Raw genomic sequence first — 27,962 nt, 5'->3', positions numbered from 1 at the left:
ATTTTGGGGGGCCTCTCCTCGGCCAGAGTGTTCGCTCTGGCGGTGAGACTTGGTTTGCTGCGAGGCCAGGTGTTGCGGCTGGAGCTGAGGCTGTTGAAGCTGAGGTTGGGGCAGTTGGGGGAACTGCTGTTGATACTGCTACTGAGAGACCTGGTGCAACACGTGCTTGTGATAGAGCTGAAGTTGTTGGAACTGTTGCATTTGGGCCTGCATGGCTCTCATGCACTGCATCAGGTCCTCCAGCTGGTTCGGGCTGGCCACTGAGGGCACAACTGAAGGTTCAGTGAACGTCGTTCCGACTGTAGTAGGGAGTGGGGCCATGACAGGTGCCATTGTGAGAGGCACGTTCAAGCTGAGGATTCCGTCCGCTGAGAGGGGGACGGTGAACTGTCCGAAACAGATAGTAGGAAGCTGGAGTTGTTCCCTGGAGTTATCCATTTCCGTGCTTCGACCGACATTGCTAAGGGAAGCCATGAATGTTGGATTGTTTCAAGGAAGGAGAAGGAACTGTAAGAGTTTAGAGGGAAAGGCCTTTTGAAGCGTTTCCCACAGATGGCGCCAAATGATGTAGCGCGATCTGGGCACTCCTAGCTGACTGCTGACTCGCTCCTTGCTGGCAACGAACGACACTTGAGAAGATGAAAGGGAAGATTCCCAGGGATTTACCCGGCAGGAATACTCCGATGCTTAAGTTAGTACTGTGTATGGTAAGTAAAGGGAAGAACGAAGGCTAAGAGTGGAGGTCGCGCTATTTTCCTATATTCAAGAGATTGGAGGTTTTAAGGATGTGTAGGAGCGCTCTTTAGGAGATCGGGCATAACCCGGCAGGAATACTCCGATGCGTATGGTAGGAGCGCTCTTTAGGAGATCGGGCATAACCACCACTGGGCTCCCTGCCATAGCCGTTACCTGCCAAGGATGTGTAGGTGGCCGTTGTGACGTAGTCCTTACCCGGGCGAGTGACACGTCCCTAAAGTGATAGGCACGCCTCCGCCTATTGAGAGGCGTGGGTGCAAACTATCGAAAGGACAGGGGCTGCGCCATTAGTAAGGGATATGGCACAGTCTGATTGGTACGACCTGTCAGATAGAAGCTTCGTGTGGAATGCTTGTGCGACCCACTCGCGAGCTACTTTGCAGCGAACTTGGAATACTTCAGGAGTACCCTTAGTAGAAGTAGTCATCGGGATGACTTGTCTGCTTGGGAGTTCGGGCGAGCTGGTTTTCTTAGCTTGCGAGCTGAAGTTGCCTCGAAATTTCCCTTTGGGGGTAGCTCGGGGAACCCAGAGTTTGCGTCGTGGCGAGCTGCTTTATGGGCCTGTTACTTAGCTGTACCGGGCCACAATGCTGAGCTGTCGCTTGCTTTGGGTCAGTGTCCACGTGTTGCCATTTCATAGATTGGGTCAAATCATCCTTCATCAGTTTCCAACTTTGTAAAACACTTCCGGTCTGTGTAATGCCAGATGGTTTCCAACTTTGTAATAAACCATCTGGTTTGTGTAATGTCAGATAGTTTCCAACTCTGTAATAAACCATTCGTTCTTCCCCATGCTGGATGATGTCTAAATCTGTTAAACACCACCCATGTTGCTCCATACTAGATAGTCTAGGCACAAAATCTATTCTTGTTGTTGATCATATAAGTAGATATGTAGTTTGGGTATTAATCACAAAGATAGCATTATGAGCTTTATTCAATTGTCTTGCTGTTTTATCCAACTTGGCATTATCATTCACTACCTTCCTCTAATACACTTGCTTTGAAGATGGAGCCGATGCTTTACAGCCGACCGTAGTTTGAATCGATGGAGTTGATGCTTCCTGGTTAGATGGAGTCGACGCTTCCCAATTTGAAGCCGTTTGAATGGATGGAGTCAATGCTTCTCAGCCAACCACAACTTGAATTGATTGAGTTGATGTTTCCTAGTCAGATGTAGTCGATGCTTCCCAATCTAAAGTTGTTTGAATGGCTGGATGCCTCCAGCCAGCTGCAGTTTGAATGGATGGTGTCGAATTCGAACTTGGAGAAGACGAACAAAATATGAGTGCTTTTTGAATTCGATGGATTCTATTTTTAACAAAAAGGTAATTTTGTCCTAAAAACTTCATGTTTTCTCCCATTCACTCAATTTGCTATTATATCTAAAACATAACTGAAATTATACCCAAAACTAAGGGTAAATAATATATGTTGATCCAAATTTGAATTCGACCAGAGAGTGGTCCAAATTTGATATGTTTATAATTGGATCTAATTATATGGATTTGATTTGACTTAAATGTATGGTTTTCACGGTTCACTAACCAATTTGGGTATATATATGAACTATTTTATATATAATTTATGTTTTTATTTCAGTTTTTAATTTTTTATTTATTTATAAAAATGTCATTTTTTTGAAAAAAATAACTGGGTAAAACACCACTGTTTTTGACACTAGAATGCATCGATAGATTACCCAAAAATGACATAAAGATCACTCCAATTAGATAATTGAGTGCTTGGATTATGGAGCAATTTAGGGAAGCTAAAGTGGTCGAGACAATATGTGAACCAAACCCGGTCAAAGACTAGTGGGTTTTCGTGGAGGGTTGGTCAGTCAGGTCTGGCCAAAATTTATAGCATCGGATTCTATTCTCTTCTTTCATGGGTAAAATTACTTTACCACCCTTGGGTTTTGGTGGGATTCGACTATAATGCCCAAAAAACATGACAGTATTGCCAATGAACTAGTATCCTAAAAATGATTTTTAATGAGGTGGGTTTTCATCAAAATTAATACGAAGGGGTGTTGATTGGTTAAAACCTTTCTTACATGATAATTTTTTCCATGAAACCTTCTTATTTATTATTTTTATTATAATAGTGTAAGTAAAGGAAAAAGATAAAAAAATCACATTATAAAATTAAATTTAACTTTCATAACTTGTACCAGAATCAATACAAATGTCCCATTTGTGATAGTTTATAATAGTATAGATAGAACAGATTAATATCCTCTTACTCTTATATAGAAAAGTTCATAAATATCCTCTGTTTCTAAGATGATTCTGTCCTCCATTGTTATTCATTTCTCATTTACTCCTTTTTTAATGAGTGTAATGCTTGACGGACAAATTTGGACACTCAACCCCCGGTTCATGCGTGATTGTGACTCCAAAAATTATTTTTCTATTTTAATATGCTTCAGTCTTTTTTTTTCCTACTTACTTAATCATATTAAATCTAATTGGGGTGTAATTGATTGAGAGTCGTTTTCAAATAAAAACATATATAGGCGTGATTAGGCTACCCATTTATTTGGCATGAGCCTCCTGTATGTATGGACCATATGCAGAGCTGGTAGTCACTTGAATACTTGTCATTTCTTGGGTAAACTGAATACTTGTTATTAGGAACGAAATAAACCATGAGGATGGTTTAGTTAAAATAAACCATCCTCATGGTTAAAAATATTCTCTTTAATCTCCTATTTTTTTGTTCTTTGATATGTGGATAACTGGTTCAAGTTCAGATTAGATAAACCATAAACCCAAAACTAGGGCTGCAAATTTGAATTGATCAGTTTTAAGAGCGACCCAAATTGAATATGTTTATAATTGGATTTAATTATATGGATTTGATTCGATTTAAATGTATGGTGTTCACGGTTCAGTTAACCAATTTATATTTATATTTTTAATTTTTATTTATAGAAATGCCAAAAATTAGGATTTGAGGCGAAAAAAAAAAACAGGGCAAGACACCGCTATTTTTGGAACTTTAGAATGCATAAGTTTTGAAAAATTACCCAAAAACACATAATAAAGATCACTCTAATCACATATATAATTGAGTGTAAAGTTTTGAACTCAAGAAAATTTGCATATACATGTAGTGTGTAACCTATGACAGTTTAGAGGAGACCTCGGCCAGAACTTCCTTCCAACCCTCCTTATTACGCCTTTTATCATCAAAGAAGAGCCTAAATATTTCTCCCTACCATTCGTTTCCTTGATATGCAAAAACGAAGAGATGTGCTTTCGAATTCGACGGTGGACATTGGGACTAAACATAATGCCAAATTTATCCCACTTCACTTGTTGATCTGACCATCACCGAAAGCTTTGTAAGCAATGATAGATATAAAGGCTATTTTAGGCATGTATAGAAGCTCGACTACATGATTAATTATGCACCTGCCCGAACCAAAACGACAACCTTTCAAATGTTTGGATTTGATACCATTGATTAATAGGTGTGAGCACATCAAGTCAAGACAGAGAATGAGTAAATATGGAGAGTAGACTTGCAAATTGGGTTGGGTTAAGGTACTTCGTGTTGATTTTGGGTAGGGTTGTCGAATGTTAGACTCTAACCCTAAATGTTCGGCTTAGGGTTGATCCATGGGTCAATTTGGGTTATTCAAAAGAATAATTGAAATAAAAAAAATTATATGAAAAATGTCAATATTAAAATAATTAACCTTAAAAAACCAAACATAGAATAAAAAAACTTGAACATTTAACAATTTAAAGAGTAAACAATAAAAAGTAAGGACTAAATAGAAAAAAAAATTAAAGAGTGAAAACTTTTAACAATGCATAAATAATCCAAATTAGACTTGACAATCGTTTCAGCGGGTTGACCCATGACCCAACCCAACCCAACCCAGTTTTTTTCGGGTTGTGTCGGGTCAGGTCATTTTCTCATTTGGGTAGCTAAATATGAGATCCTAACCTTGTTTTTTCGGGTTGGGTTGGGTCGGGTTCACAGGTTGGGTCAACTTTTTGCCAGGTCTAATGGAGAGAGTGGAGATCCTTGTTGAAGACCACATTGTGGTTGGATAGATGAGCATGGACCTCAATGTAAGGAGCAATCTCTTTTGGGAACCTGCCGAACTAATTAGGGTACAGGTAGTAACCTATGAAATGTGTTTGCCGATTTGATCCTTAAACATGTTATTGAGACTGAATTCTCTAGGGTAATGACACTCAACCATTAAGTCCGCGCTGCACGGATCACATAACTGATTGAAATATTCTCTCCAAACTTAGCGGCAATGGTTCCCCGGGAATCTCAGACCCATTATAAGGGGCCTCCAATTCCTTACACCTATATAAAGCATCACTTTCTTGAGAGAAGGTATGCGTGATTCAACTCTCACATACTCTGGTTATCTAGCATTCTAGCTCTCTATTTAAAACCTTCAATTCGCTGACTTAAGCATTGGAGTGCCTACCCTGGATAAAGCAACCCATGCACTCTAATATTGTTTCCCTGCAAGTCGCCCTCAAGAAACTACATAGCTCGCCAATACTCAGCTTGGCATCCGAATTATATTTTAGTTTGGCATTATACAGCTCGACATCTAAGTCACCTTTTAGCGAGGAATTGTCCAACTCGACAACCAAGTCATTATCCAGTAGGGAGCTGCTAGATCGCACATTATCACAATCCAAAATGAAATTGTTTTCCTCTTTGTGGTAGGTTGATGTTTCAACCTTTTGGGTCAAATGTGTTAACCCTTAATACCATAATTAAATGATAAAATTAAAAAAAAAATGATAAAAATACATAAAATTTGTAAAAAACATTTTGAAAAAGACTTAAACCTCCCTTCATTTATACGATAAATACTAAGACATCCCCTATTGACTAAGACCTCCCCTCTCAATTGTATCAGCCGTTATATCTAACGGATGAGTGAAAAAGACAAACTGTCCTATAGACTAAATGTTGATTTGTAGGGTATTTTTCTGTATTTTGAATTATTTATTTTTTAATTCCACATAATTACCCATTAAACCAATAAGGAAATCACATATGCTTAATTATTTCTAACAACCATAAAAAAAGAGGAATTTGCTTTTCTAATGTTTAGCCAAATGTCACCATTTTCTCCCACTTCCTCCTAAATTGTCTCTAATTCCTATCTATCTCCTAAATTATCTCCAACACCTATTTATCTCTTAAATGATCTCTAATCTAGCAGATAGATTCTCTCCTAAACTATCTCTAATTCATATTTATCCCCCACTTTTTATCTATATCTATCTAAAGAAATATTCAATTAAAAAAAATCAGAACTATTTAAATGTTATAACGAAATTATATACTAAATTTAAAATATTTATTCAAAACACAAAAAATTAATAGATTTAATAATATTCATATTATTAATAATTCAATATTTTTACAAAATTCATCATTAAATTATGTAGTAACAATATAAATTATAATTTTATGAATTATTCAATTTAAATGTTATTAAAATAATAAAAAGTTAACATTAAAAAATAAAACATTATTTAAATATTTCAATAACTAAAAATATTAAATAAAAAATTAAAAATAGCTAAATAATATAACAAAATATTTAATATTACATAATAACATTAAAATAAATAAAATTCAAATAATGAAAAATTTTAAATATCTTACATATTATTTAAATATTTAAATAACAAAATATTTAACATTACAAAATTTTAAATAGTTAAAATAAAAAAAATTATGTAATAAATTTAAAAAAATCTTAAAAGTAGAAAAATAAATATAATATAATTCATAATATTCATATTAATAATAATTTAATATTTTACAAAATTAATAACGAATTATGTAATAATAGTACAATTATTATTTTATGGATTATTAAATTCAATAAATAATTAATATTTTAAGAATTTAAATAAAAATATTATTTCATTCACTAAATAATATTGTAAATAACTAATTTCACTTATATCAATTAATAATTATAGAAAATAACTATCAACAAAATTATATTTCTTAGTGGTAAATTTTCAATATATAATAGTGTATATTGATTATATATTTTTATATACTATATTTAATATTTATTTTATTTTCATTAATTATTTATTGTTTTTTATAAATATGCTTTCAATAATTATTTATAAATGTTTTTTATTTTTGTTATTTAATAGAAAATTATCAATAATTATTGGAGATTAAACAACTATTACTAATTATATATTTTTTATAATTTATAGATTAATACTTATTAGAGAATTAAACTTTTATTTAAGATTACACTATTTATTGACTAATTTAGTATGTTTTCAATATTTATTATATTTTTGTAATTATTGTATTTTTATTATATATCTATTATATTTTTATTATAAACTTATTTTCAATGATTGTGTATGCTTGCTTTAAATTTTCAATAATTATTGGATGTGAAACTATTGTTATTTATTAGAGATTACACTATAAATTTAGTTGAAATTAGGAGTGATGATTGCTTCAGTTTAGTTGCAGGTTGTTTCGCTAACCAAATCGATTTGGTCAAGTTCGCAGTTTGTCACTCGAAACTGATTGACCATTAGCGAAAACCCACCAACTCGGGTTGTATCATTTGAGTCTATTGTTTAACTTTTTTTTAACAAAGCACGGGTCCTTGTCACCATGCATCTCTTTGCTTCATTATCCTCACCTTGCATTACCCTGCATTATCATCATGCCTCTCCCCTTCCCACCACTCCCATTAAGCCATGTCACCCAATTACTTAAAAATATTCCTTTAATCTCTCTCCTAAGGTATCTCATTTAAACCAATAGGAAAGTATCATGTTGCCCCACTCCCTAATCAATTCCTAAAATGCATCCCCCAATCTATATCCACTCTCCCTCATTTAAAATATTTATATTAATTAATAAATAGTTAAATACGGTTAATATTTAATCCTATCCATATTCAATGAGTATTAAATAGTGTTATTATCAAAAGTTAATAAATATGATTAGTAAATTACCAAAAATTAATAAATATTGTTATTAGTTAACTCATTAACAACATTTTATAGAAATTGAAGACTCTTTAACTAATTCCTATAAAATTGAGATTTATATTTAACAATTATCAAAAAGTATAAAATTTTAGTTATTGTTATTGTTATAATTAATAACCAAATACAAATGGGGGAATAAAATATTATAATGTTAGAAAATGAAATTATTAATTAATTTATATGAAAAATAAAATATAAATTAGTGTAATTTTGTTAGTAAACTACCAAATAAAAAAATATTTAATAACAATTTGAAAAAAATTCAATAAATCCCTATAATTACACAAATGCAATAAACTTTTCAAAAAATTTTCATAAAACTACATTTTCGTAAAGTAACATTTTTGAAATTAAAAGATATAAAGTATTTGAAAGTTTATTTAAAATGCATTAAATAATTATTAAAAATGATTAAAATATTTTGGAAGTTTCAGGGAAATTTATTGCATTTGATAGATTTTGGAAAACCATTGAAAAGTTATATAATTTTCATTGAAAATTATTGAAAATTATTAAGATAAATGACTATGGGAAATGGAAAACTATAATTTGAACAAATAATTACACAAATTATTAAGGTCAATTAGTATAATATTGGGAAAAGGAAATTATTGGTTAGTTTATATTAGAAATTATAAGATAAATTAGTATAATTCTGTAAGTAAACCATTTAAAAAGAAAATAAATTATTTAATAAAAATTTAAATAAATTTGAATAAATTTTCAAAATTACACAAGTACAATAAATTTTCCAAAATTTTCATAAAATTAAAATTTTGAATATTAAAGACAATTTAGCATACTTTTAGAAATTTACCATGTGGTTGATATTCAATATATCATTGTGACCATTTCTATCATCATAAATTGAATATTGGGTTGATGGGGACAGTGTTTTTAAAATTGAATCAAACCAGATGGTTAGACCGGAAAAATTGGGAATTGCACACCGTTTCACCTCAAAACCGCTTTTTGTCCAAAAATCGTTTATTTGGTTAGTGAATTGCTGACTTGGGCGGTTGAACAATTAACCCGGACAACAGTTTTTGGCCTTTTTTGTTTTTTAAATTTTTTTTGTCAGAGCGTTCATCCGTTCAGACTGAATAATTAGATTGTTTGACCCCAGAATGATTCCCTATTTGGTCCAATTTTAAAAACCTTGGACGGGGAGAGGGTGCCTTGCCTTGAGCTTGGCTTGGTGTGCAGCATGGTTTGGCCTAAGACCCGACCCATGGACCAGCCAGACCTATGGCACAGCACGGGCCCATGCGGGCTTGAGTCGTGGGCCGTGCTGAACTGACTTCCCAAATTATCCTAGAGGAGGAAGGCACGACCCAGGACGCTTCGTGGGCCAACACGACACGATTTGTACTTTGTGCGGGCCAAATGCGGGTTGTGTCGTACCGGCCTAGCACGATCCAAATTACACATCTACTTGAACCAGAACAATACTAGGGTCGGAGCGGGGAAATTCGAGGATTCTCCATCCTTGATGAGGAGTGGGGTGCTTTGCTCCTGAACTCGCTCGACATTGAGGAATGGTTACCTTGCCCTGTACCTGCATGACATTGGGGACGAGGTGAGGATGGGGTAAAGTGTCTTGACTATGGGGCAGGGAAAGGGATGGGGTGCCTTGCCCTGAACCCACCTCGTTGTCATTCCTATATAATTGTTAATTATTAGTAGAATTAATAAAAATGTTAGCTTTTATAATTATTTTTATTTATTTAAAATTAATTAAACTTTTATTTAAAATTAATAAAAAAGAATAAAGATTATTAAAATTGCAATAAATTATTAATAAAACTAAATTTATTAAAATATATTTGTTCATATTCAATTAAAAATAATTATTTTTTATCAATCAACATCAAATGAAAAATAAAACTATTAAATCTTTCACATCAACCTCCGTTTACTACAACTAATTTGACCGATGGAGGTTGAGCTTGGGTCATCTTTTCTATCATGGTTTTTAAAACTGACCTGGTAACCGAACCGGTCAGGAGTCCAGTTACTGGGTTGAATGGTCCGATTGTTTGAACCGAACACTTGGTCTGTTCTGACAAAAAATAAAAAAATTCAAAAAAATTCAAAATATAAAAAACAGTCAAACCCGTTCGAACGGTTAACCGCATGATTCAAAGGTTCGCTGACCAAAATCAATGGTTTTGGTAGAAATCTGGTTTTTGGGAAAAATGAAACCAGTCACCTGACCGGTTCCTAGTTTTTCCAGTCCAACTGTCCGGTCCTGTCTGGTTTTGAAAATCATGTTTTCTATTGAACACTAATATCAAATTTCCTGCAATTACCTATAAGCCATTAAGAAAACAAAAAAATAAAATAATATATTCAATTTATATTTGATTTCTTCCTTTTTTTTAAATATTTTCTTCGTTTAAAAAATTGTTATTTGAAATTTGAAGATGGTGGAGATATCAAAGAGATATATCAAAGTTTTTTGCCAAATAGATACCAAATTGCAAAACCCATATATATGGTTGTAAAGAATTTCATGTCACCAAAGATTTTTACGAATTACTTCATGGATTAGTCAACTTAAGATCTAGAAGCTTAATAATACAAGTGGAAGCGACGGTCCGGTGATTGCCTTCAGGTCGAAGAAAGTAAGTAGCAAGAGAGAGAAGTAATCAAAGAAAAAAATAGGAAGATTTAAAATAAAAGTTCTACCATTTGCCGCTAATGCTTGACCCACCACCACATGCTAGTCCCACCATTTTTATCTATTATACATGATTCATCGCATTCTTTGCAACAGAGGATGATTTGTTTTGAAATTTCAATGGAGATCCAAGGTTTGATTATTGGGTCCGACTATGATATGGAACGTGTACAGCAGTTACTGGATTTATTTAAGTAACTAGTAATTGGTTTTTTATATATTAATTAAAATTTATAAGAGTCTTTAATTTATTCATAAATCGAATACTCTGTTACATTTTTATCTTCTTCCAGTAATTCAAGATATAGATCGTGGGAATCAGATTCAGGATACATTAAACAATTTGTTATAGACTTCCAAACACGAGAGAACCTTCTAATAAGATGATGCAAAGCCTTAGATCCTTGAAGTACTCATTATTAGTTCCCATCTTTGGTTATCACCTTCCCAACGACATCTAGATCTAAAATTCAAGAATTGAGGCCTGGACTAGAATCTAGTAATGATCATGCTCTTGCAAATAATACGATGTATCCTCCTAGAGCACTTGTCTGACAGACAAGAGCACAACAAGAAAAACGAAAAAAAATATCAAAACCAGTTCTTTGAATCATTGAACCACCAGAGAGAGAGAGAGAGAGAGAGAGAGAGAGAGAGTAACACTGCAGAACATGATACCTAGTCAAATGGATATTTGCAACATGCATTTTTCTCCCCATATCCAGGTCCCTTTTCAGACACAATGCGTTTAGATTGTCACCTAATGACATTTTAGGAGAACTAGGCATCCAGATCTTCCTCCCAACCAAACGAATGTTATTCTATTAAAAAATTCCCATTAATCAGCAAATTCATACTTGCAATGCAACCATTGAAGATAAAGAGATCCCATATGCTTGGAACTTGAAATGAAGACCCAAATCACGCAAGAATGAAAAATGATAAATATATATAAATTGGTAGAGAAATAAAACCAAACAGGACAAATCCATCAAAGTAAAAGAACTGCAAGAGCAAAATTAAGAAAAGAAAGGAAGAGAGACAATGCTTACCATCATATTTGACAGGGTGAGAGAGCAAGAGGATGGTGATCACTTCAAGAAGCACAAGAGTGACAAGGTGACACTGAAGAGAAACCATTGTTGTCAGCGATGATTCAACATGGGTGGTGAGTTGAAAATATCAGAGAGAATGATGACCAGTACTTTTTCCGTAAGTTAACGTCTTTCTTAAAATGAAATTCTTTTTTCAAATATGATTTTAATTATTGTTTTTGAAATCGATTACTTGCGATAACCCATATTCATGTAAACAGAAAGTCGAAAGTTGATTGGGCCATCTCATCCGATGTGATATGGAAAAGTTACTTTTTCCATATCATAGATTTTCCCTTGATTATTTGGATGGAAACCCAAGAATTGGTTTTCGATTGGTAGTGAAATTCAGACATAAAAAATGTTGGATGGTTATTAATCAGCCCAAGCATTTACAATTATTCTAATCTATAGAAATTGCTATGGTTAAGGTTGTTTCTAGCTACATAAACGATTAAATAGGTTATAATTGAAAAATTCTAATTTAATTTTTTTGGTAGGAGAAAAATTCTACTTTAATGGTACTTTGGCTCATCACAAAAGAGTAAAAGAGTTGAACCAAGGTTTTTAAAATCGATTCGGGCCATAAACTAGTAAGGGGTCTAGTTATTAGGTCGAACAGTTCAAACGACAACCAGTTCTGACAAAAAATAAAAACCAGTCAAATTATTGAATGGTTCGGCCACCCGGGTCAGTGGTTTGCTGACCAAATCAACGGTTTTGGGGGAAATAACAGTTTTGAGGTAAAACGGAACTGGTCACCTGACTAGTTCCGATTTTTCTAGTCCAACCGTCTGGTCTGGTCCGGTTTTGAGAACCATGGGTTGAACTCAAATGATGAATAAGACACCACGACTAGTTTTTGACTCTTTCTTCAGTTAAATACAAGGAAAAGTGAAAAGGGGTAAAATTGGATTTTTAAAGAAATTTTAGCCATACATAAGGAGGGGAAGTCTTTTATCCTATTTATATTAATTAAGTTATAGAAAAAAGTAAGCGTGACAAAAAGGTTTATTTTCGTTGGCAAGGGAAATAAAATACACAACTTAAAACTGACCAAAAAATGGAATTATTTTCTTGTTTGGTGGTGGATCAACAATTCAACTTTTTACATCAAATGCATTAACCCTTGATGCCATAATTAAATAATAAAAATAAAAAAGATAAAAATATAAAAATTATAAAAAATTGTAGAAAATATTTTGACATATCTTTAATATCATATATTCATCATGCTAATAAGAATTATTTTTATATACATAAAAATATAAAAATTAAAAAAAATATTATTACTGTTTTTGTCATTATCATCTTGCAATGCACATGAACATTTACAGGTTGATTGTAAACATTTTATCTAAAATTTTATGTAGCAATGAGAATACCAAAGATAATAGTGCTTAAAATACTTGTTCAATGCATAAACACCAACCAAATAAAATTTGTATGATGTTTGTATTGGCGTTTTAACATCAAATTTCATTTAGACGTTTGAACCTAAGGCTGTATTTGTTGCAGTTTAATTTTATTTGCACTAGTACAAAGGCATGGGAGTGCAAATAAAAAAAATGCAAATTCTCATTTAATTTTATTTTGTCTTAATTTACTTTATTTATACTGCAATCAAACAAAAATAAGTTAAAATTTGAAACAAAAATATGTCAAAATTTACATTCAAATCATGTGCACCGCCATAGTTTTGTATCAGTGAAAACTTATTTGCATTGCAACTAAACACAGCCTAAAGTGGAAATTTTACCAAATGCAAAATAAAAAAAAAAAAAGGAAAGAAACGTAAACGGAATTTATAACGAACTAATTAAAATAGATTCCTAAGTTTACGTAGTCATCAAGTCGTTGTAGTATAGTGGTGAGTATTCCCGCCTGTCACGCGGGTGACCCGGGTTCGATCCCCGGCAACGGCGTGATATTTTGCATTATGTTTTATAACACGTCAGATCACCCAAAATAATGGGCCCCACTATGCGTAGCTGACGTGGAATAGTGAATTAGGATTAGGGCTCGTTGTCGTTGGTTAGCTGGCTTATCGAATATCTAGGCCTCTAGGGGGGGTGGAGCTGGAGCGTGAGTCTCATTTATATAGATTCTCTTCTTCCAAGTTCAGTCTTTCAATCTCTTAATAGCTTGTTGATGTTATATTACAACTAATTGTTATATGAGTTCTCGGGCTTATTCATCTTCAATTCTCTAAATGGAAATTCATCCTTCTCAAAGGATACGCCATTACTTGGTGTCTTGTTTGGATTGAGCAGCAACACCCGTGACCCATTCAAGTAAGGCAATGCCCAAATTGATGATGCAGATGGAGCTATGACGCTTATTCCCAAATCCTAATGCATTCAACTGCCCTTTATTCCAATTCCGACTCACATACCAATTAACTTGGCTCATTAATCCCTAACATTGTACTATTAGATTTTTAGAATGGATGTATAAGTGGCTTTTCTCATTGTTCTAGAGGGATGTTGTTGCTGCTACACAAGTTTGAATTTCAATCTAACCCACTTAAGGGTAATTGTGAATTCGATCACACAATAGTTAAAATATATATACTTATATCTACATAAACTTTATACTGTATCTATCAGTAAAATTGGTTTGAATGGTGTCGATTTATATAAACAAAAGCTAAAGAGGGTGTAGACTTTTTAGCTTCTATGTCTTACATGACGGTTGGGTATTGTGCAATCAATCGAATGTTAACAAAGTTACGTTTTAAAAAAGGACCTGGAACTAGAACCATTTTGGTCACTAGTTTTCAGGTTGATGATTCAACCATCTGGTTTGAACAGAACCCGTTTTGATAAAAATAAAAAAATAATTAAAATAAAAAATGACCAAAACTATTGTACAAGTCGATGGTTCAATCACCCGAGTTAATATATCATTGATTGATTCAACGATTTTTTGCTAGAGATCGGATTCGAGGTAAAACGAAATCAATTATCTGGACAGTTCCCAAGACAAAAGGTTCAACTGTCCAAATCAATGGTAATTCAAAAACCATTGTTACAAGCATTCACCGCAAACTAGCACGATTGGTTAAAAAAAAATAATACAACAATCCAACTTGCATATCCATAGCTGAAGTGAAACTCTATATATTGTAAGGACAAATATGAATAATGTTTTTTTTTTTCTGAAAAAAAAGTTGTAGTATTAAAAAGAGGCCAAAATACATGTACAAGAAGTTGCTGTACACAGGAATTATACCCCCAAGATTTACTTTACAAAAAGATTATCATACACAAGAGTTTCTATCTTTAAATAATTTGTTTCCAGCCAATCAAGAAAACATTTTCACCAATATTTTCTTAAACTCTATGTTTATTGAGCTACTTTTGTTTTTGAATATACTTGCATTTCTCTCCTGTCAAAGGCATGGAAAAACCACTGTATGAGTAATGTTCCAAGCCAATTTTTCCTTCTTAAACCTCCTAGGTAACAGTTTTCACTTCAAATAAGTTCTAAATACTTGTATCGGCTAAAGTGTTTCATTGATTTAGTTTGCTCGATCCTCGCAAAAAACACAGATGGTAGAATCCAACAACATATCCTTGCCAAATTATTTCTAGTATACCTTAAATATACAATTTAATGAGAGGGAATGGGACTGATACCTAAGTATAGGACTGGATGACAGGGGATTAAGGATGTGTTTGGTGTATATAAGTAGTTTGAATAACTATTTATTAGTGTTTGGTGGGCCTCTTAACCAATAAGTACTTATATTTGTGGCGACGACAATTATAACCATGAAGAATTGCCCAAAATGGCCAAAAATGGTTAAAAAGAAAGGGGATTCACATACTTGGAGTGATTTCTCAGCTTGGAGTCGCCTGTCACTGCCATTGATTTGTGTTGGAGCTCAAATGAAGAAGTCGCTTGGCGGTATTTTGAAAAAATGATGGTGATAGTTTTGTCCCCAAAATTTGGAACAAGTGCTTAAAATAAGCAAACCCTAGGTTGCTTTTGTTTTTAAGTACTTATTTTGAAAATAAGCACTTTTTGCTCTTTTTATGCCAAATGTGAACAAGTGCTTATTTGTCACTTATTGTGTGGTTCCACTACATGTTTTAAATATTTATTAGGTGAAAAGTTGTAATTGGAAAAAATTAAAAGTAGGGCATTTTAGTCAAAAAATTCACAAAGCTCGTTTATTTAATATACCTCAAATATAATATTTAAGGAGAGTGAATGGGAAGACTTAAGAGGGAATAGGTAGAGTTTAAAAGTAATAGTTTAAAGGGAAATTGTCCAAAGCCCACCATCATTTTTTATGAATTCTCTTAAATTCACCATAATTTTTCAAAACCTCTAAAACTCACCATGTTAGTGAGATTTTATTCAGAAAAGTATGGATTTGCCCAATGCAGATTTTTGATTTACACTACAGGGCTATAAACATTCAAATGGATCGATACCCACACTCTATGCACCCACGCCCGCCCGTGAATTGGCATCAATTCCAAGCTGGCACCTATCCCGACCTACAATGAACCTACAAATTCTAACATTGGGGGTATCAGTCATTATCCCGATTTTATTTTCTAAAACCCACCATCTGTTAGAATACTGTTAAAGTTCAATAACCCAAATTGTCCACGTCAACCTAAATGCATATTTCATGTCTAAACTGCCCTTGAATGGTGAGTGAGACATCCGAACCCTCGTCTCTCCCAATGACCCAAGTTTTATTTTTTGAAACTCACCACCCGTTAGAACCCTCGTCTCTCTCATCGTCGTTGAGCATGAGAGGTGGGCAAGCGTCGCCCATGTTCCCAACAAGAAAGAAGAAGAGAGGCTCCACGTTCGACACTGTCGAACCCTCATCCCCGAAAGTCACCTGCATTGGCCAAGTTCGCGTCAAGACGAAGAAACACGGGAAGAAGAAGAGCAGAGTTTCAAAAGAGCAAATCCAGAGTAGAGAAAATCTAGAACTGAGCAAATCCACGTTCGAAGCGATGTAGGAACAAGAGTTTCAGAAGAACAAGGCAAATCTAGGACGGTGTTCATCCGCAGCAGCATCAGGAATACTTACCGCACAAAAATCAGAGATGGGTTCATATCCCTTTGTCGCTTTGCGAGGCTCTAAGAGCTTTCAGGGCCGAGTTCAACTATTTCCTTCCTTGCCGATCTTCGTGTATGATGTAACCGGTTCTGGTCATGTACCAATTTTTTTATTTTTATTTTTTGCTAAGTACCTCGTCATTTGACCTGCTCCTAGGAGAGGATGGTGGAGCTCCCTGGTGGCGAACTGTCAGGGGGAGAGCTAAGCCGAGCTCCTTGATGGCAAACTGCTTGGGGGAGAGCTATGCCGAGCTCCCTGATGGTGAGCTACCTTGGTGGACTCGTCATTTGGCCTTCTCCTAGGTGGTCTATGACTCAGAGAATGGTGGAGCTCCCTGGTGTAGCGCAACCCGAATGCCCTCTGCATGAGGTGATCTTCTCTCCTTTGTAGGCGGCGGAGTTGAGGGACCTACTAGAATTGAATCAGGGGACTCGGGGGTATTTACCCGGCGTGGACTCTCCGATGCTTAAGTTAGCACTCTGATTGTAGAGAGCTTGAAGATGATATTAGAGAAATGAGAGAGCTAGAGAGTAGGGATTACCTCCATTTTTCTTCCTCCTTTTTCTTTGGGGGTTGGAGTCCTTATATAGCGGTGTCCTGTCAAATCAGGCACAAGTGCCTCTATCAAGTCAGGCATAACTGCCTCTGTCTCTCTGCTGCAGTTGTTACTGCCAGAGCTGAGGTGGCGGGTGTAGGCAGCTATTGCAGAGTACGACTTTGCCAGGCAAGGGATAACTCTCAGGGCTGACAGGCATGGCACCGCCTGGCGAGAGATGTGGGTGCAGGTCTCCGGACCTGTCAGGTCCGGTTGTCAGGAAGGAGATCTTCCTGCGATATGCCGAATTGCTCTTCCGCGAGCTACCATGTACTGAGTTATCTTGCAAGTGGCGAGCTGCTTGGGGGAGAGCTATACCGAGCTGCTTGTGGTGAGCTCTACCGAGTTGCTTGTGGTGAGCTATGCCGAGTTGCCTGTGGCGAGCTATGCCGAACTGTTTGTAAGTGGCAAGTTGCTTGTGGCAAGCTCTACCGGGCTGCCCGATTGTCAAGAGGCTGCATGAGGTGCCAGGTGTCAGAATTTCATTGGAGGAAAAAAGAAAAGGCATGAAAGGCAAGGACTCCCCCAGCTCCAACTCCTATGGGACCGTCTTTGCGCGATGCAAGGTTGCTGGCCTTACATGAGGATGAGGAGGAGAAGAGGAGAGAGATGGAATTGATAGTTATGGGCCTTATGGCATTCGAGATTGCAACTGCTGTGCAGACGCCTTTCCCACTCCCGGACATGTCCTCTCCCAACAAGAGCTTAGAGAACTTTTCCTTCATCATTTCGATTTCTGGAAGCAAATTCAATTCCCACTAGTTAAAAAAAAAAAAAAATACTGTTTTCAAAGTTCACGAGTAAGGATTTTTTCACAAAATGAATGCAGATAAGTTAAACCCAGCTCACCGGAGTCTAAAGCCACATAGAGCGTTTGAAATGTTTCTGGTCCGAAGAGGAAGCCCGTACACACCGTTTGAGTACATCTTCCCACAGCACTCCCCCTCCGACGTCGACGTAAGCCGAGTCGCCACACCTCACCACCTCAATCTGAGTTTCCATGGACCCCCTGTCAATCACCAGCCCTCTGTCCGTCATAGCCTAGCCATTGATGGAGTGGCCGTTACCCCTTGCAGCGACCGTGAGATGGGCGGACATGGAAGCCGCTTTGATTACTCTGTTCGTCATAGCCTGGCCATTGATGGAGTGGCTGTTACCCCTTGCAGCGACCGTGAGATGGGCGGACCTGGAAGCCGCTTTGATTACTCTGTTCGTCATAGCCTGGCCATTGATGGAGTGGCTGTTACCCCTTGCAGCGACCGTGAGATGGGCGGACCTGGAAGCCGCACTGATTACTCTAACTACGTCTTCTCTAGAGGCTAGCCTGATGACCGCTGGCGGCTTTGCTTCAACGATGCCGCCGAAATCCTTAGCAACAACAGCGGTGCGGAGGAATCTCTCTTAATAAGCTCGCATCGTTGTCGTCGCCTGGGTTTGTTTCAGTTTCATTTTCATGAACGAATCGCTCCAGAAACGCTATCATCGTCACCGTTGGCGGCAGAGTGAAGGGAGAAACCATCGAAGAGGAAGAAAGCAAAGCATGAGATAATAATTAACATGCCTGTTAGTCAAGTTACCGTTATCTCACTGACGGGTCCGGATGAGCTGAAGACAACAATTTACAACGCGGGTCCGGTCACCCAACCGTGTTGTAAGACGTAAGCACCCCACTTTTAATATTTGAGGTCAACGAAAGAGAAGCTCCCCTCTCCGTTATTTTTAGTACCTATTTTAGATTAATATAAATAAGTAAATATCCCCACTTTCTCTTCTTCCCCGTTATTTTTCTAAAAATACAAAACCCTTTAAATCTAATGTGAAAAACGAAGAGTTGAAACTGGTGCCAATGAAAAACGAAAGAGCAGCATCAACGACTGAATTCAACCCGGTTTGTTAACACCAAACCCTCTCTTTTTATGGCCGCAAATCTTTCTAAACGAAGAGTGGTGGAAGCCGACACCGATGATTGACTATCGATTTTTGACAAACGACGACTGACATCCAACATCGAATAAAAACAGCACAACATTTGAATCCAACCGGATTTTTCCACATGCACACCAAGCACTCTTATTTTTTGTCACAAATCCTTCTTAAGCTAAGTTATTCACAATGATTCGAGTTCAAGATTTTTACAAAAACTTAGGCCTAGAAACAACAAATCTAACTATTGCCTTAGAAAATAAAATCTGGTCGAGTGAGCAAACCATTACAAAGAGACTTAAAAATTAATTCTGATTCTAAGAGCAAGCCGTTATAGAGAGAACGATCTAACTGTTGTCTTATAGAGGTCCAACTTAAATAGAAAACCTTGCTAAAAAAATTAAAAACAGAGTCATATCTAGTTCTTGACCCCTAATTCCCTTTTCACACTAGGTTTAAAAAAGGTTTTATCTCTTTAGAAAAATAACGGAGAAGAAGAGGAATTGGGGTTATTTATTTATTTATTTTGATTAATTTAAAATAGATATTAAAGATAACGGAAAGTGGAGCTTCTCTTCCGTCCACTTCAAACATTAAAACTGGATTAAAATTTGGACGTTTTGAAAAATTATGATGAGTTTAAGAGATTCGTAAAAAGTGATGGTGGGTTTTGGACAATTATCCTACTTTAAATTATATTTTTTATCCTTACAATAAGAAAGAACCAAATTCAATAATAAAGATATTTTAATAAAAAATAGAGAATATAGACTTTGATAGTATAGATATAGATTTACTTCACAATAATTAATAATTATTCAAGAAAAAGATTGCCTTCAAGCGTAAAAAAAAATCATGAAAAAAACAATGCATATCATGTTTTGATGCAAGTATACAGGGTTTATGAGCTACTATGCCTAGAGCTTCTGTGATTTAAGGTCTCTATATGACCACCAAGCTTGTGATGCTAGTGGTTACTCATAGGCTAAAGAAATTGATGGGGTCGTAACTCACCCTGATTGAACCGTCATGTGGGATGACACATGGGCAAATAATGAAATGAGATGAGCCTTAAGCTTGCTGATGCGGAAGATGGTGATGTGGCACGCTCCCACGCACTGCAAAGGCCAACATCAATGCATGCTGCAAATCTCAGAAAAAGGGGACATGTGGTGAATGCCAGATGAAACTATAACCTTTCACACTCCTCTCATTCTGGATCTACTAGGCATAATATAGTAAACACACTTAATGGATACTTGATAAATATTCTGACAACTCTCAAAAGTGGTTTTGAATATTTTTCAAGGATAGGGTGAGGATATTTTAAGGGACAAGTGTCAAAAGTGCTAATTAGACGTGCTTACAATGTTGTGCCTATTTGATACAGACTGCAGAAGATGTAGAGTGCACTCCCGAAACCTTGGACAAGGACGAACTGGGGACATGACATGTGTCCCTCAAGCGAGGAGTACAATGGAACTCTTCAACAGGTATTTAAAACCACACTGTCCAAAGTATTTCTCTTCTTCTACATTGTCTTATTCTGGTTCTCCTACTCTCTTGCTCTCTTTTGCTATCTAACTTTCCAAACTCTCTAACTTGGCCACTAGTTCGTCTCAGTCAACTCGGTTCAGCCGATCACCCAAGCTCACTTATTGACTTGAGTGTCAGTGTTCCCTGGGAACTACATCAGGGCTTTTGACCTTTTGTGTGCATGTCATCAGATCCAATTCAGTTGATTCATCGGCTCCATTTGAAAGGAGTACAAATACAAATATATATAGTACAAATAGTATAACTACTCATCCATAGTTCAAACAGAATAAAAAACACCCTTCTAAATGAGAAAAAAGGGCAAGCTTTAGCAAAACTGAAGATCTGCTAGAAGTCAATTCGGTCAGCCTGTGAAAAAGAATGGGTTTTGTTGTCGAGGCATAGTTTGGAAGGAGTACAAATACAAATATATAGAATACAAAATCTTACATTTTGTATTATTTTACTTGTATTTACACTTCTTCCAAACTTAGCCTTGTTACAGCTTGTAAATTCGTTCTTTGTTACTTGGAAAACCCTAAACTAAGCTCGCTCTGTTGAGTGGCTTCCACTTTCAGGTTTCATGGATTGGAGATTTGGAGTGTTGGACCGTTGGCGGTTGGACATCAAATTATGCCCGTTTCAATCCGATAACATGACAGACCTTTAATTCTATACTGGTTCAACTCAATTACTCAATAAGAAATACTGGACCGTCCAATCCATTTTAATTGGGTTGGATTCGTGGTATTTGCCAAGCTAATCTGGTTCATTTTGATTGAACTTTTGATGTTAGGTCTAGTCAAGCCCAAATTTTGTATACAGGTAATGCACAATCAAGGCCCACAACTAACATTCAATTAAAGAAAAATACCAACAAATAATATGACATATTTATTATATAAATATATTAATTTACAAACATAGACGTATTTTTGTTAATCCGGGCCCATTTATTCTTGTCCCACACTTGTTTAGCTGAATGAGCTTATTGGATTGAGGATCGGGCTCACTCCGCCGATTCATTCTTACCCGATACCTTGTACAATGAACCAGCATTGGGCTAAGTTGCATATATTGGGCCTTGACATATCCAACCAAACAGTTTGGGTTTCGGTAAGGAACTACATAGTGGCCAATCTGGGCAGCGCCATGGCATGAATACCTAGGTATGGTCCAATACTACAGCTAGGGGTGTCAATGGATCCGTTTTGGATGAATCAAAATCAATTTGGATGGATTAAATGGACCAATAAGACATATTAAATTGGACAAGTCCAGATCTAATGGTCCAAAGTTTCTATTGGATTGGATTGGATCTAGTCCGTCTATTATAGATTTATATTGGATTGGGTCGGATTGCACCAATATCCAGTCCATTATAGAAAATAAGAATATGGGTGTCAATGGACTAGGTCTGGATTGAAATAAATGTAAATCAGAACCAATTTGAATAGATTGAATGGTCCAGATATAGAACCGAAAATGGAGCAAAATATTCATTGGATTGAATTGAACCTGGTCCATTTGTAAATTGTAATGGACTCATATTGAACCGGATTGGATTGGACCAAATCCAGTCCAATTGACAGTCCTAACTAGAGACAGGCTGGACTGGGCTGAAGGAGTGAGAATGCATCTTGCCACCACCATACAACATGGAATTCAAACCCTAAGTTTTTCATAAGGAAATCTAAGGGCCTCCTCCATCTTGGGCTGGATCTATACCTGGTTTTCTTACCTGGTTTCCGAATGAACAGTCCAAGTCCAACCATTCAAACAGAGCTGGGTCATGCAACCTGATACAAGCACATTCTTCAGCTGCAGGCTGTGTGGGTGGTTTTCTTCTAGGTTTGTTTCCCCTAAACAATAAAGGCGTGAAGAATTTGGGCGAAGTGGCGAACTATCCATAAAACAGAGCTAGAAGAATTCGGAATAGATTGAAAAGGACTTGAATCGAAAGTAATATAAAATGATTTAAGCACCCATAATTTAACAGATTCATAGATCCAACCCATATATTTGGGATAGGATTCAAATGAAGATGATGAAGTAGAATAATAGAGAAGGCATAGTTGATGAGTGCAAGCCCACTATGCATGCATGTGATTGGCATGGGTAAGCCATGTGATGGCAGGTTTAAACCACATGTTTCATGTATTTAAAAGGTAAATAACTGTGGGTTTGGGTTTTCAAAGGAAAATGCCCTTTGAAATAACAAGGCCACCTGTGCATCCTACACAAATAGGGTTGAGCTCGTAGGGTGGGTGACTGGCGGTATGGCACCAGTCCAGCTCCAGTATTGAGGGCGAAGCTCATCAGTCATTGGGGGATCTGTCCCCCACTTTCCTTTTCATGTGACTGTCACGTGTAATTCACATGTTCGATGTATGAGTCACCACTCAACATTCACCGTGGGTTGAACCCTTGCGTACAGAGAAACCGAATGTGTGAATTTGCGAGAGACATTCCAAGGAAAAGCTGTCTTTAGGGAAGGAATAAGACCACCAATGCCACGTGAATGTCTCTGTCCCTTTTAGGTTTAGCAGACAAGGGTGCTTAGAGAAACGATAAATATAGTAGAATTGGATATCCATGTCAGCCAAAAGCATTCATTCTTTTGGAAGTCCTTTTACATCGTCTTCTTAAGGAATATGGGCAACATGGCCAGGTGGGCCCATCTCTCTCTCTCATTGGCTCACCCTGGTTTCTACGTGGAAGCTAGTGATCATATAACAGTTATCAGGGGGAGGGATGTAACCTGTAAGTTAGAATTGCACAATCATCATCACTCTCACATATACTGTGCATTCGATGGACATAGCCCATTACTCATCCACCTTACCTGGCAAAAACTTATTTTTTCTGTTGACGTTTGTGATCAGAGACTTGAGAGCACTGATGTTTGGGCACAATTAGCAACTTCCTTGTTTTTATGTTTTCATTTTATATTCCTCAATTACATTAGTGGGGCCCATGGTTATGTATATATACCAATATATTCATTTTGTGCTTTTTATATAAATGTTTAATGAATTAATTATTTTGTTTTGTTTTTGGGTTAATTACATAACTTAGTGGGTAGTGACACTCCCCCCCTGGAATTTTATTTTGCGAGAAAAAAAATCCCATCTAAACTTTTGGATTCTAGCACTTTTTCCCTACCATTACCATTCTATCAGTTAATTTTATGAACTACTCTTTTAATTTTTTAAATTCTCAAACTATCTTTTAAACATTGTGCCTGCAGGTATGGTCAACAATGCGACACGTACTCTTTACTCTGTTAGGCTGGGTGTGGTCAGTGTAGGCTGATTACTCCAGGAATATAAGATTTATCTCATTTGGGGATGGAGTCAAAACAGTGGTGCAGTTGATGACTTGGCCTCTCACTTCTGGATCAGTGGGTGCTGGAAAATCAATACCAAACCAAAGAGAAACTAACAATCGTGGATGGCTCCAAAATGTGCTTGTTGTGATATGGCAACTGGTGCATCAACCTTTTCTTCTATTGTTTATCCGTTTTTTTCCTTCTTCCTGTGTTCTATCTGCTTATTCCACCACCCTTTTTTTTTTTCGGTTCGGTAATACATGCTAAATGCAAAGATAATTATGCCTATCATCTTCAGCTGTTACATTCTTGGATCATCTGAGGTTTCATCTCATTGTTATTATCTTCATTTAAGCTGTTTTCAAAAGTTGGAAATCTCCATCCTAGGATCCCTTTAATTCACAGGGATAGGGTTTTTGAATCGGAATTGAAATGATTTATTTGGATTTCAACTTTTTGATAGGGTGGAATCAGAATTCAATTTTCAATATTTCAGGTAGAATGGCATTCCCCATTTGAGGAAATGACCATTCTCTCTCCCTCCTTTGGGAGTGAGATCCCATTCCAACTTATTCCAATTCTAATTTCAGTTTGCATTTGTAAAAAATAAACTATGAAAATAGAGCATTCCGATTCTGACCACAAATCAAACAAACCCTTAATTCCTTAGATTTAATTCTATCTAATTAAACAGTTATGATGCCATCAGGATTAATATTTCTAGAGCAACGACATTGTAGCATTATTAATTTAGTATTTAACCTCTAGAGGTTTAAAACATGGGAGAGTGCTGCTGAGAAACTCGAGTTCAATGCACCCAATTAGACCTGTTCATGGGCCGGGCTTTTAGTCCCCATTAATGAAAATATGCTAGGCCCGAGCCCGAACCCGACCTGACCTATGGGCCTATAATTTGGGCCTGATAAAAAGCCCGAAGCCCGACCTGACCTATGGGCCTATAACTTGGGCCTGATAAAAAGCCCGAAGCCCGACCTAATAAATTTCGCGAGAGAGAGAGAGAGAGAGAGAGAACTCACAATCGCACTTTGATAGAGATTCCTCATCAGTTTGCAACTTCGCATCAGAGAGAGAACTCACAATCGCACTTTGATAGAGATTCCTCATCAGTTTGCAACTTCGCATCAGAGAGAGAGAGAGAGAGAGAGAGAGAGAGAGAGAGAGAGAGAGAGAGAGAGAGAGAACTCATCGTCACTGCCGGAGTTATTGCGCCAGTGAACATTCGTCGCCTCATTGTGGAGTGTGGAGGATGTGGAGGTTGGAAAAGAAGGGTTCGGTTGGAAAAAGAAGAGGGAAAGAGGCAAAGAGATAATAAAAAGATTGGGCTATTCGATTAGGGTTTTTTAGGTCTAGGTTTAGGTTGGCCCAGGCTATTTTGACAAAACCCGAGCACGGCTCAAATTTATTGCAGGCCAGGCTTTTTGGCCCGAGTTTAAACCCGCGGGCCTATAACCATGTTCAAACCCGTTCAGGGGCCGGGCCGGGCTGGGCCGGTCCGTCAGGCCACCCTGCCCATGAACAGGTCTACACCCAACACCACTTGAGCCATTTTCATCATAGTGGGAAAAGGACAAAATGGTGGCAAAAATACCCATGATTGGGTATCTCTGATTTCCTAATGTTTAAGGGAATGATAAGAGGAACTAAACTGAAGTGGGTGCATTGACAACATTTGAGGGAATTTTAAAAAATTGGAGAAAATGACAAAATAGTTAGACATGGTAGACATACCCTCAAGTTGGCCTGGTGGGCTGTAGTTGGTTTCTAATAGCATTTTCTTGAATTAAGAGAATAGAGAAGAAAAGAAAAGAAAAGAAAATTCAAAAGTGGATTTTCTTATATATATAGTGTGAGTGACAAGGAAAATCAAAATAAAAAAGAAAATAAAATAATAAGGTAAATTTGTTTTCTACATCTTTTAATTTCTCTCCATAATGCAGTAGACAGCAGTGGAAAAGAGTGGAGAGAGAGAGAGGAAGGGAAATTGCCCCACTCCCTCTTAAAAAGACAACCTTTATTTTCTTTTCTGTTTTCTTCTTTCAAGTTATTATTTTCTTTTTTTTTCTCTAATTTATTCATACACAAATGCAGTATAAGGATGAAACTGATGTTTAGGAAGTGAATTTTAGGAAGTGAATCTTATAGAGGCCATAAGTCACAAAACTACAAGACATGCATGACACCCCTGTAATCTCGTGCATTTTCATAAAATCCCCTCTTATAATTACTTTTTCTTTTTTGTAATTTAAAAAAGTTATCTGCGGTATCTGTGGGCTGTGGCCATGGGGAGTTCTTTGCCCTTAAAACAAGTGTTGTTTATTAAGGCCTTAGTTTTTGGCTGCGTGAGCCGTAAGTTTAAGTTTAGACTTAATTTGCTTGCGGTGCAAATTTCATTTGCGCTAATATAAATGCATGAGAATGCAAATAAGTTGGGTGTATAAAAATTTTGGTTACTTTTGATTCAGATGTGATCCTGTCTCAATTTACTTGTTTGTAAGAAGTAAAATGATGTGGCCACTACCTCATGCGAAAGAAAGCGGAGGTAGCAGGAGGGTCATTTGTTTATGAATTACGTAAGAAGTAAGCGGATATGACCCAAATTGAATTGAGGAAGGAGGAAGATGGTGCATGTTTTGCATCAGTTTTTGAGATGAAAAATTTGCACTGCCAATCAGTGTAAATGAAATGAAAGGTATGACTTTTGTATCAGATTGGAGTATAATAATTAAGGGAAAATTCTCAATTAGTATCCAATTAGTATTTTCTACTTTGGGTTTAGTGGCATTTTGGTCCCCGAACTTTAAAATGAGACAATTTAGTACTTTAACTTTCAAAATGTATCAATCCGGTAAATGTCATTAACTAGTCATTAAGTGACATTTGTAAAGATACAAATGCCCTTTGACTATCATCTAATTTTCTTTATCAACCATCATTGATAAAAAATGTTGGGACTGTTCATTTGATAAAAAATGAACAGTCTCAAATCCTTGCCTCTTTATTCAAAAAAGTTAGGATTACTTTTCAGTGAGCATTCTGGTGATCCAAACTTTTTTTAACAAAAGAGGCAAGGATTTGAGACTGTTCATTTTTTGTCAACGTTTGAATGGTTGATAAAGAGAATTAGATGACACTTGAAGAGTATTAGATTGGCACGTTTTAAAAGTTTGAGTACTAAATTATCATATTTTAAAGTTCGACGACCAAAATAGCACTAGACCCAAAGTACAAGATACTAATATAAAATTTTCCCTAATTAATTATAAACAGACACAACTTTCTTGTTCTGATGTTCTCAAAACTTTGCATAATTGAAAATTTGTATTTTGTATGAGGCATTTAATTATCATCCTATGAAATTAAGCATTTTCAATAATTATTTCCTTATGTCCTTTGCTCACACACATTATCCAAGTTTTATACACCCTTATATTATATTTGGGGAGTGTTTGTAAATATGTATGATTTTATTTATTTTTCATTTCCAAAACAAAAATAAATGCCACGATAATAAAAACATTATAATTTTGTTGATGTAGCAGTTGTTTTTTTTTTTAAACAAAATTATACATATTAACAAACAACCCCTTAGTTCATGAACAATATGCTGTCAAAACCATCCAATTTTCTTACGTGCAAAGGAGAGGACATGAGTGGCTTCCCTCAAGGTAATTTATAAAAATCATGGGCTCATGGCAGTAATTTTACCTTAGCATGCATATCTCCTTGGTGGGTCAATCAAATAAGTAATAACATGAAGACATTGGTCTACAGTGGTTTGCACCCTGATCAAAATATTCCTTACGTCAAATGGAACAGAATCATTTCATCTTAGTTTTACATTGCATATGAATTTGAAATTTGTCCTAAAAATGTGATGAATGCAAAACC

General features: G+C 36.1%; 1 long non-coding RNA gene and 1 other non-coding gene across 2 annotated transcripts; one reads left to right on the top strand and one right to left on the bottom strand.

Moving 5' to 3' along the window:
• Positions 1-13,429: 13,429 nt before the first annotated feature.
• Positions 13,430-13,501, top strand: TRNAD-GUC (transfer RNA aspartic acid (anticodon GUC)). Its single transcript has one exon. It is a non-coding gene; the product is annotated as a tRNA-Asp (tRNA).
• A 2,538-nt stretch (positions 13,502-16,039) lies between these two features.
• LOC148851817 (uncharacterized) lies at positions 16,040-18,840 on the bottom strand. The gene is made up of 3 exons (XR_016099986.1): positions 18,113-18,840; positions 16,639-17,999; positions 16,040-16,443 (listed from the first exon to the last, which is right to left on the bottom strand). It is a non-coding gene; the product is annotated as an uncharacterized LOC148851817 (long non-coding RNA).
• Positions 18,841-27,962: the final 9,122 nt, after the last annotated feature.

Source organism: Nelumbo lutea, chromosome 5, assembly GCF_056320005.1.
Source record: "Nelumbo lutea isolate HS-2025 chromosome 5, American lotus-T2T, whole genome shotgun sequence".
Classification (NCBI taxonomy): Eukaryota; Viridiplantae; Streptophyta; class Magnoliopsida; order Proteales; family Nelumbonaceae; genus Nelumbo; species Nelumbo lutea.
This window is presented reverse-complemented; position numbering and strand designations above follow the sequence as displayed.